We start from the raw sequence: 10,497 nt of genomic DNA on the forward strand, positions 1-10,497 counted from the left end.
TACCTACTTGTTTAGTGACACTATGTGAGCACACAGCCAGACCCAGCTGAGCAGCAGATATGCTAAGAAGCGTTTACCTTCGCTGCGCCGTGGGTGTGCAGCAGTTGCGAGTAGTGAAAACACAAAATGGAGTTTAATTTATATGGACTCTGAATGAGACAAGCGGAATGGATTTGAGGAAGCAGCAGCGTGGAAGTCAGAGCTGCAGCTAAAACAAGGAATGTAGTTTGATTAATTAGGGCATTCATCAAGTGGATTGGATTTGACTGACGGTGCTCTGAAAAGTGAACAGACATATGCACTGTATTAGAGATGGTAAAAGTGAATGGGTCCAATATCATCAGCCTTAAAAAGTGGTTCAGACGCCCATGGTGTAAACGCTCATGTGGTTGAATTAATTTGAACAGCCACAAAAGACCACCTACTGGCCTAAATAATATAAGCATTACGGTAAGTACGCTAGGCAGAGGAATTTGTTGGCTGAAGGCCCAAGTTTGGTTTGAAGACAAAAAAACGTACCAAGCACAATATTCTCTCACCATTCCTGGATTTTAACACGCACTCACAGCGTTCGCCGTGGTCTTGTGGCTTTCGAAATGAAAGCTGCTGCTCTCCGTATGTTTTTCTGTCATCTCAGGTCGCGATCATATGTAAATTGTGCAAGCTTATATCATCCATCAAATTGAAAGATCTGAAAAAGCCCATAGATTTACCCACCCATTGACCCTCCCCTCAGAAAAATCAGTACAGAAGTCATCAAAAGTGGACAAAAGAGACGGATTACAGGAAAGATGTTTTAGAGATGGAGCAAATTGCATTTTGTCAAAAGGTTAAGAAAAAAAAAAACATATTTGGAAAACAACAGAACCAGAAATGTGTGTATTTTTTTTTTTTTTTTTGACTTGTTAGCAAATCTGAGAGCTATGATTGGTTATGAAGCACATAATATATGCAACATATGCATATGATTATATAGGTTTTGAATCTGGGGAGTGTACTGGGAACAGCGCCTTAACCTTCATTAATGATAATAGCAGGTACAGTGTGGAATGGCTGTTTAGATAGGGATGCCAAATGGAAAACTACAAGGCAAACAATTCAGCAACCAATGCTTTGATCAGCAGCAGATGTCAAAATCATCACCTTACTTTCAGATCAAATGACAACTCAAAGTCAATGAATCCAGGGGTGTGCATGTGGTGAAAATCACTTTCATCTTTCGCTCTCTCATATGCCTTGATGGGACCGTATAAGCCGGAGTCTATACAGCCAGAGCTATCTATTATTTACAAGTCATCTATTTAACAATGCCGGTGGAGTATAGGTTTTCTCTGAAAGATCCAAACATCTTAATTACACACCTGTCACCTATCAAGGAAGTCAAGACTAAATGAATAGTGCGTGATGCCATTCTTGGGATTTTCACCGGAATCCTGAACCCTGTGGGGGAAAAAAAGTGATGAAACAAGGGAAATAAATTATATGTTGGTATTTATAGCATTTGTAGTGTTGTTTGTTTTATGCATAATGCTGATTATGAACAGAAGGACACTTCTAGGGATGGGGTAAAAATTCTAGAAGTTTTTAGTGAGATACAGGAGGTGGTTGACCTTCAGAAAGTGGTGAGGTGAACCTAAATATTATATGATCTGATTTATTTTCTGTTGGGTTTGCCATTTTCAATTCAGTAATGTCAGTAATTTAGGTTACTGTTTTTTCTTTCTTTCTTTCTTTTTCTTTTTTTTGTTAAAAAAGCCTAAATATCTTTTAAAACCCTGATATTGTAGAGCAATAAACCTTAAATGAACATCAAAACAACATTATTTAATGAATGAATAAATTAATAAATAAATAAATCTGTTGCTCATATAGAACTAAATGTTTTATGGTTCCCATTGATTCTATATATATATATATATATATATATATATATATATATATATATATATGTTTTTCTTACTGTAAACTTGGGTACCAGGGAGAGCTTGATGAATACAGATTTTACTACACTTTAAAAAAAATGCTGGGTTGAAAACAACCCAAGTTGGGTTGAAAATGGACAAAACCAGTATGTGTGTTGTTTTAACCCAGCAGTTGGGTTAAATGTATGCCCTACCTGCTGGTAGTTTTATTTAAACCAACTATTGTTTAAAAAATAGTTTTGCTCACTTAAAATGAATCCAAAGTATGTTGGAAATTAACATTTGTTGCCTCTAATAATTGTGTGTTTGATTTTGGGTTCATTTTAATCCAGCCATATAGTAATTTTCAATCAAAAGTTGGGTTAAATAAAAGTGCCCAGCACATTGGGTAAACATTTAATCCAACCACTTGGTCAAAACAACCGTTGGGTTTGTCCATTTTCAGCCTAACTTGGGTTGTTTTAACCCAGCATTTTTTAGAGAGTACAATCAATTGATTATCAATTAAATTGATTAAGTCACAATTTTGTAAAAGGGATAAAACTTATTTTATACATTTATATTTTATATATATACAAAAAAAAAAAAAAATGGAGCATGTCATTACAAATCATTAGACGCCAAACATTTTATTCATAAAAAGTGCCAGAATGAGATTAAATATTGTTACATAAAAAAGTAGAAGGAATCATACTCATCCAAGCCATTGTCAGAGCAATAATTTAATTGAACCAAGTCTTATCCTTCTGCCCATAAGCAAAGAATGTCTTTAAAAAAGTATTATGTACATTAATATACGAAGGCAGAATTCTTCCATGCTGAAGTGATCTACTATTTTAATAACATCCTAAAGAGATTCCCCCCGTTAAAATCACTCCACTGTGACTGTATAGTTTTCCATTAAACATTTATTGATATTGAAGGCATATAAAAATAAATGAGTAAAAGGACTGGATTGTTTTACATATGGCATTGAATGCAGTGGGGAACAATGGATCACAATGAGTTAGAAATAAGAGGCAATTCCTTTCATGATGTTCTCCTAGCAGCCCAAGTTAATAGCAGGTCCACATTACAGAGACCAACTGAATTATACATCTAGTGCAATTTCTTGTGAAATAGCTCCATGGATGGCCTGAAATAGCTTGGCAACTGAACCCTAATGCGGCTGAAATTTCTCAGTGGAATATTTTCATTCTAAATAAGTCTGGCGGAGTCACCACGTGTTCTTAGGAACTGCTTATATTACGACGCTTACCGATATCCAGACACCTACTGGGAAGCTTTGAGGTCATACTTCTTATCCTGTCATTCCTGCGACGTCTCAAAGAGGACCTCCTCCAGCAGGAAGCCCCTTGGCAAGGGTGATGTCATCTGCATGCACTCTTCATGTTGACCCTGTGTGGCCCAGACAAATGAAAGCCATGCGGTTCAGCTTTGGAGAGATACTGACAGAGCTGCTTTGAAATGCTGATTATGCAGAATGTCCGCAGTCCCGCTGACTGAGTGTGTGCTCTACAAGAAGTTTTTGATCAGAGTGATGACCCTACCAGCAGGGGAAAAGCCCCACTCAGCTAATCATTATACATCACAGAGTCAGGGATACCGTACCCGCGAAACACCCCACAAGAATTAAAGAGCTTCTGATATTCATATGTATTTGGTTCAAGTCTGCACAGTAACTTTTTAGGCTTGACTTCATTTGCGCAAAGCTAGATTTAGAACAGTGGCTCTCATCTGGTTTCAGAATTAAATAGCGAACCAAAACATAGTTTTACATCAAAAATACATATTAAAATTGTATTAGTGTAAACTTAGCTAGCTATAACCAACAAATTCAGAAATAGCTAACTTGCTAATTTGCTAACATGTTAACAATAGCATGATATAGCACTTACTGAATGAGTACAGCAATATGTAACTTACCTGCTCTCAAACCAATCAGCATGCGTCGCTTGTCAGCATGATGGCAAAGCTCCAAAAAACCCACATTAACAGAAACTCTTCTAAATTAGCATAAAAGAAAAAAACATTAATTACTACTAAATCTCCCACTTATCATTAATCTTGTGCAAAAAAAAACCAAAAAACATTATATAATACTTAATTTTGCATTTACTCTCCATTTCGAGTGCCATAGAAAGGCAAAGCATGCTGGGAAATAGAAATCCCAGCCCAGTTTCAGTTAAACTTAAGTTCATCTAAATTAAAAGAAGTGAGTTCATACAACTCAAAACAATGAAACAGTTCAGTTTACTATCTCAGTTGTGAACTAAATACTTATAAAAGTTCATTTCACTGAACTAAGTTGTTTAAAGGGTTTTAAACAACTTAAAAAGTTGCACACAAAATGTATTCTTGTCGCTTCATAACGTTAAGGTTGAACCACTGTAGTCACGTTGACTATTTTAACAATGTTTTTACTACTTTTCTGGACATTGAATGTGGTCATTTCTTTGCTTTCAGTGGAGGATAAAAAAATTTCCATCAAAATATCTTAATTTGTGTTCTGAAGATGAACAAAGGTCTTACGGGTTTGGAACGACATGAAGGTGAGTAATTAATGACAGAAATCAAATTTTTGCTTGAACTAAGCCTTTAATTTAAGTTTGTCCTACTCAAACCAATTCATTATTTTGAGCATTAGGGTTTTACAGTGCAGGTTTGGAACAACATTAAAGTGTACATAAATGATGACAGAATTTTCAATTTTGTATGAACTACCCTTTTAAGGACCCTTCTTAGGTGTCATATTCCTTTACATCTAAACCAAGTCTGCCATCAACCCCAGAACAAGGTCAACATCAGAGACCTCGTTCATCAGCAAACCTTGATTAGAAATATTGGCAGGTGAGAAATGGTGCTGAGGAACCAGGTAGGAGGAGACCTGGAGCTTCTTGAGCATGAAAAACAGCTGTGACCGTACAGTGAGCCTGGATTAAAAGCCACGATGAGGAAGTGACCCGTCACTCAGCGCATGACAAATGGGCATAGCGTGTCCGTATACACGTAAGCGCTCCCAACACGGTCAATACCAGCAGGTTGGAGACAAGAAGGTCAGGGATGGAACAAAAGAGCAAAAGCGGTTCCCCAATGTTTCTCACCCCTTTCACTCTCTCTGGTTTTCTCAAGGGATGTCTGGAATCTGCCTCAAGGGAGAGAAAGATCTGGCTGCATTACTCACACCATGACCCCATAACCTCAGTGACTTACAAAGACCAAGTGTCCTTTAAGAGAATGATGAATGACTCATAAAGTATGGTTATTCACTTGTGATTTATAAGGAGGTTGTTTTTTAACCAAAGGCCATTATCTAGCTGGTTTAAGATAGTTAAACAGGTTTCCCAGCCTGGTCAAATTGGTTTTCAGTTGCCCTAGTTCATGTTCAGCTGAGAAGACCAAAGCCCCCCCGAAACCATGAAACTAGACCAGCCTGACCGGCGGCGTTGTAGTCAAGGCCAGCTCATTCAAACCTGAGTCCAAGCTGAGATCTGAGTAGGTTGAGTCAGAGTCAAGACAAAGACTTAAAGAGGGTCTAAATGATTCAGACAGTCGACATATGCTTTCCTTTTGGGGTGAATGAAGCTGGGTTTTGCGTCAGTGTCTCAGGAAACCTCTGCGGTGCACACAGTGTGCTCCGGTCCAGAGACACAATTGAACAAAAGTGTGAATCGACACAGACCACAAAATGTATTCGTAGTGTTGTAGGACTAGATACCAGACTTGGTCAAGGCAGTGTCCAAATTCTCCCAAGTCCATAACAAGACAATATGAAAATATGGTCTTGGACTCAAACTCTTCATGTATTTGAGTCTCAAGTACTACAACACTGATGATCGGAAGAATCCAGAAGGCCGATCAAGACAAGCAAACCACACTATTTACTGATGTTTTTGCAGCAGGTTTGAATGACCGATTTCAAATATCCAATTCCCAAATAATGGTATGTGTACTCCAGTGGGTACTTGAAAAAATGTTGGTTTTGCTTTGTTAAACCTAAGTGCAGTTATAAAATAACAGATTTCTGAAAGGGCTTCAGTTTCAGGTCTCTTAGTTTTACCCACAGCATTGATAAATTTTGGTTTGAACACAGTGGATTATTGTAATAAAGGACATTTTGTTTATATTAACATAATAAAGCTATATGATGTACATTTATGAGAAACACATTTCTGGTTTGGTGTCAATTAGGAGGTACTAAAGCCTCACCGATTGGGCTGTAGAGGCACAAAAAGGTTGAGAAACAGTTCTACTACTCCATTCTTTGCCATTCTGATGTACTAATTAGTTTTCTGCCTGAAGGCCAATCCATCATAGTCTGTTGATGCAGAGCAGATTGAGTGAGAGATATTCAAGATCTATTCTGTGTGACTTTTGTTAGCCTGTAATAACTCATATCTTCAACTTTCATGTGTCAGCATTTTGCAATGAAGTTTTATAACTCCTACAGGCAAGAATCTCACCTAACCGTGGAGCTCAACAGGCTGCCCTGGGCGCAGAAGAGCGGTGGAAAAGTACAAACACCAGAGAGCGGTGATCTAGGCCAAAGACTATTACATAACCCCACTGACAGGTTCGAACAATGGCATTCATAGTTTCCCTTAGATAACTGTCCTCAAAACGTTACTTTGTGATGAACTGAATGTTACTCCTCTCTTTCTTCTTTCTCGATTTCTTGCACATTTTGACATTTGCCATCGCTAGTCTGTGTCCTTGTCAAAATCAAAATTCAAGTAAGTGCTTTTGCAGGAGTTTGGTTTTTTATTATAGCGGATAATGGTAAGTAAAAAATTGTTGTAGTAGTGTTGGGGAATAACTAGCAACGCTAACGAAATTTTTCTGTAGCATGCCATGACAGTAGCTGAGATGTTATTGTGCCATGTGTATCTCTAAATAGCCTTCACATATCATCCGGTAGTGATAAACTGACAACTTTATTGTAGTTAGCATTAGCTTATAGCTTGAGAAGTTACAGTTTCAAACTAACTTGAGATGACAGCAGCTGAGTTGTATAAAATAAAGTTTAGATTTTACAGCAACAGACAACTTAGCATAAGCTTATAGCTTGAGATGACAGTAGCTGAGTACAATAAGTTTAGCTTTTACAGCAACAAACAACTTAGCATTAGCTTAAAGCTTGAGAAGTTACAGTTTCAAAGTAGCTTGAGATGACAGCAGCTGAATTGTATTAAAAATAGTCTAGCTTAACCAACAAGAAACTTAGCATTAGCTTATAGCTTGAGATGACAGTATCTGGGTTGTATTAAAATAATCTAGCTTTTACAGCAGCAAGCGACTTAGTTTTAGCTTATAGCTTGTAGTTAACATTAGCTTACAGCTTGAGAAGATAAAGTTTTAATGTAGCTTGAGAAGACAGCAGCTGAGTTGTATAAAATATAGTTTAGCTTTTACAGCAACAAACAACTTAGCATTAGCTTATAGCTTGAGAAGACAGCAGCTGAGTTGTATAAAATAAAGTTTGGCTTTTACAGCAACAAACAACTTAGCATTAGCTTATAGCTTGAGAAGTTACAGTTTCAAAGTAGCTTGAGATGACAGCAGCTGAGTTGTATTAAAAATAGTCTATCTTAAGTAACAAGCAACTTAGCATTAGCTTATAGCTTAGTTTCAAAGTAGCTTGACAACAGCTATGTTGTGTTAATAACAATCTAGGTTTTACAGCAACAAGCTGCACAATTTGAGTAGCAATGTAGCACAACAAAATTAGATCAATCCTTCAATAGTAAGATATTGCCCCTTTAAACAGCTTTATTGTACTTAGCATTAGTTAATAGCTCGACAGTTTTCTCAATACTGATGTGAGGTAAAAAATAGGATTTTTAGGATTATGAAGTTTAGAGGTAAGAAAATTGTTTAAAATTAAAAACAAGGCAGCGTGAAGTTATTGACATGATAATGTTGATAAAGCCATTGTTAACCAAACAAATGGGATTGAAAGCATACTTTTTGCCTTTGGCGTAGTCAAAGCCCAAGGCATTTGTTTGGACAGCAGTGCTCTGTGGGTGGGGACGGTCTATCTAATGAAGACTATTGAAACCAGATTTTGGGGTCTGTTCTCTATAACCTCCTGACATCACCTCATTCTCCCCCAGCACCACATTTTGTATTAAAAGGGTTTGTAGCACTATATTAGAGAATATGAAACATCAAGGGAGTGCAATTTTGACTCCACCCATAGTTGAAGCACACGTCAAGACATCTGCTAAATGAGTAATAGGATATGCTGTAATTGTGATATGTACTAATGCACACAAATTTACAATTGCATAAAACGTGGGTTGTGTCACAAGTGATATCTGACACTTTCTAAAGTGGGTTTTGGAAAATTATAGTAAAAAGCAGCAGGAAAATGTTAAATTCCATTATATTTCCCTTGTGAGGATGCTGCGCTCAGTTGAAAGGAGCCGCTCGGTCAGCGCATGTGTTTTGTCATGTTCCTGTCTCATACGTCCTGTGGAGAGGTCTGTCAGTGCTGAGGTGAAGGTCATGCTCTTGGAGGCCAAAGGTTAAAGGAGAAACCACACTAGTACAGGGTTTAAACTTAAGGACTGATAAAAGTGGATTCTCTTTAATGCGAGCTGGTTTTGTTCACTGAAGACCACCTATCGCACTTTAGACAACTGGACTGGACTATTTTGCACCTCATCAGTTTGAACAAGAAGCAAATTCTTTTTACTCACCTTGATGTTGTTCCAAACCCGCATGATTTCTTTCTTCTGTGGAAAACAAAAGAAGATATTTCACACTGCTCTTTTCCATACAACCAAAATATATAATGACCAGGTGATGCCAAATTACTATAAAGGTTAAAAATAAGCACCATAAAGTATCATAAAAGTAGTTTGATTGTCATTTTTGGGCATCTTTAGTTTGGAACGGGCAGTAAATAATGAACATTTTTATTTCTTTTTATTTTATTATTTATTATTTTTATTTATTTATTTATTTATTTATTTTAATTTATTTATTTTTAGTTAGGACTTCACAATAAAATTTAACACTAGCTTGGTTGGTCAATGCAGACATGTTCAAACTTAAACATCATAGACAGTATGACTGATTAAATCTCATACACCTTTACTGACTTGTGAACATTGCAGGCTTGCAGGAGGAACATTTAGTTCCTGGTAACTCCTAAATTCCTAGAAACAAAGCCGGGCCACACCAGTCTTGCGCATTCCAGGACATCATGATCAGACAACAAGTTCTTCCAGCCTCTGGCATGTTTGTAGATGACACATGTCAGATCAAGGACGGAAAACTGTATGGGCTGACCGTCCTCTTGTCTACTCCTGAGACCTGGGCCTTTAAATCGGAGATCTGCAGTGCAAGTGATCATAGATGTGATGTTGTTCCTGCTGTTCTCAGTTTAGCTCCCATTCTCTCAACCACACAATCTTGCTCTCTTTCTCTTCTTCTGTCTCTCTTGGGTATGTTTGACAAATAAGTCCCAGTTTTGAGATTTCATATGGCTCACAACATGCTTTTTAAAAATATATTTCAAAATACAGAATTTCCAGGAGAGCTTGTTTTCGCTTTTTATAGTTTAGAGAAGAGAAGGGAAACACTAAATCTGGGTAGCGTCACTTTCGGGTCTCTGATCATCAAGAGTAAGTCGCAAAAACGACCAAGCAGTGGTCATTACTGCATTCAAAACACATGCCACTGGATATCTTTAGCCTTTACAGGGTCACAGCACGTATTACATTGGAAAATAGCCTGTAAGAGCCTACCTGCCCATTAGGAGGAATGCAGGAGGTTTTGCACTGCAGAGCGTCGAGACTCAGAGTCTATCATTTACTGCTGAAGCCTACAGCAGCCCTCTTAAAGTTACAAAAATGTGCCGGGAGCGCAAAATACCACAAATATGCAATAAGGGTGTTTGTGTGTTCTGCAAAGCACAGCTTTTTTGGGCTTTTTTGTAACCAATGGGGTTTTTTAAATGAGGAAAACCTGATCCCTAAAGCTAAGTCTTATAGTAAATTATTCAACATCTACAAATAGATCAAAATCATCGGCGCATTATTAATTCAGTGAATTTAAATGTAGTCAAATTGAGTGTTGTACAGCAGACAGAGATATCTTTGCAGAGATTCTTTTAGGATTTTGTAAAACATCGGGGGATTTATGTTACGGTGAGCTGTCAAGACCATTTCTGCATCATATTTCAGCCCAGAAGCAAAAGAAAGGAAGGTTTATAGGACTATTAGTAGTAGTAGTAGTAGTAGTAGTAGATGAAGTAGTATTTGCAATGACATAAATAAAAATTACTAATGTAATTACTTTTTAAAAACATAATTTCTGTAATATGAATAAAAATGCAATTTTAAAAGTATTTATACACTATGGGATTATATTATTACAGTTATTAGATAACATTTCCACAATTTGGGGGAAGGAAATGTGCTATATATATATATATATGAGTGTGATATTGTTCATATATACTGTGTGTGTGTGTGTAACCATAGTTCCCTTTCGAGGTTCCCATAGCGCCCCCTTCGGGATGCAGTGTCTCGTTCCCTCTCTCAGGGAACTATGGTTACACACACAC

The 10,497-nt window shown here is 37.2% G+C and overlaps 1 long non-coding RNA gene across 2 annotated transcripts; it reads right to left on the bottom strand.

Moving 5' to 3' along the window:
- Window positions 1-874: 874 nt before the first annotated feature.
- LOC125257516 lies at window positions 875-10,126 on the bottom strand. 2 transcript variants are annotated; one of them, XR_007182408.1, is made up of 4 exons: window positions 8,624-10,126; window positions 3,849-3,928; window positions 3,199-3,320; window positions 875-1,440 (listed from the first exon to the last, which is right to left on the bottom strand). It is a non-coding gene; the product is annotated as an uncharacterized LOC125257516 (long non-coding RNA). The 2 variants fall into 2 exon arrangements; XR_007182409.1 differs by lacking the exon at window positions 875-1,440 and having other exon boundaries at window positions 2,555-3,320.
- Between the last annotated feature and the right edge of the window lie 371 nt (window positions 10,127-10,497).

The sequence above is a fragment of the Megalobrama amblycephala genome, linkage group LG22 (genome assembly GCF_018812025.1).
Source record: "Megalobrama amblycephala isolate DHTTF-2021 linkage group LG22, ASM1881202v1, whole genome shotgun sequence".
In the NCBI taxonomy this organism is placed as follows: Eukaryota; Metazoa; Chordata; class Actinopteri; order Cypriniformes; family Xenocyprididae; genus Megalobrama; species Megalobrama amblycephala.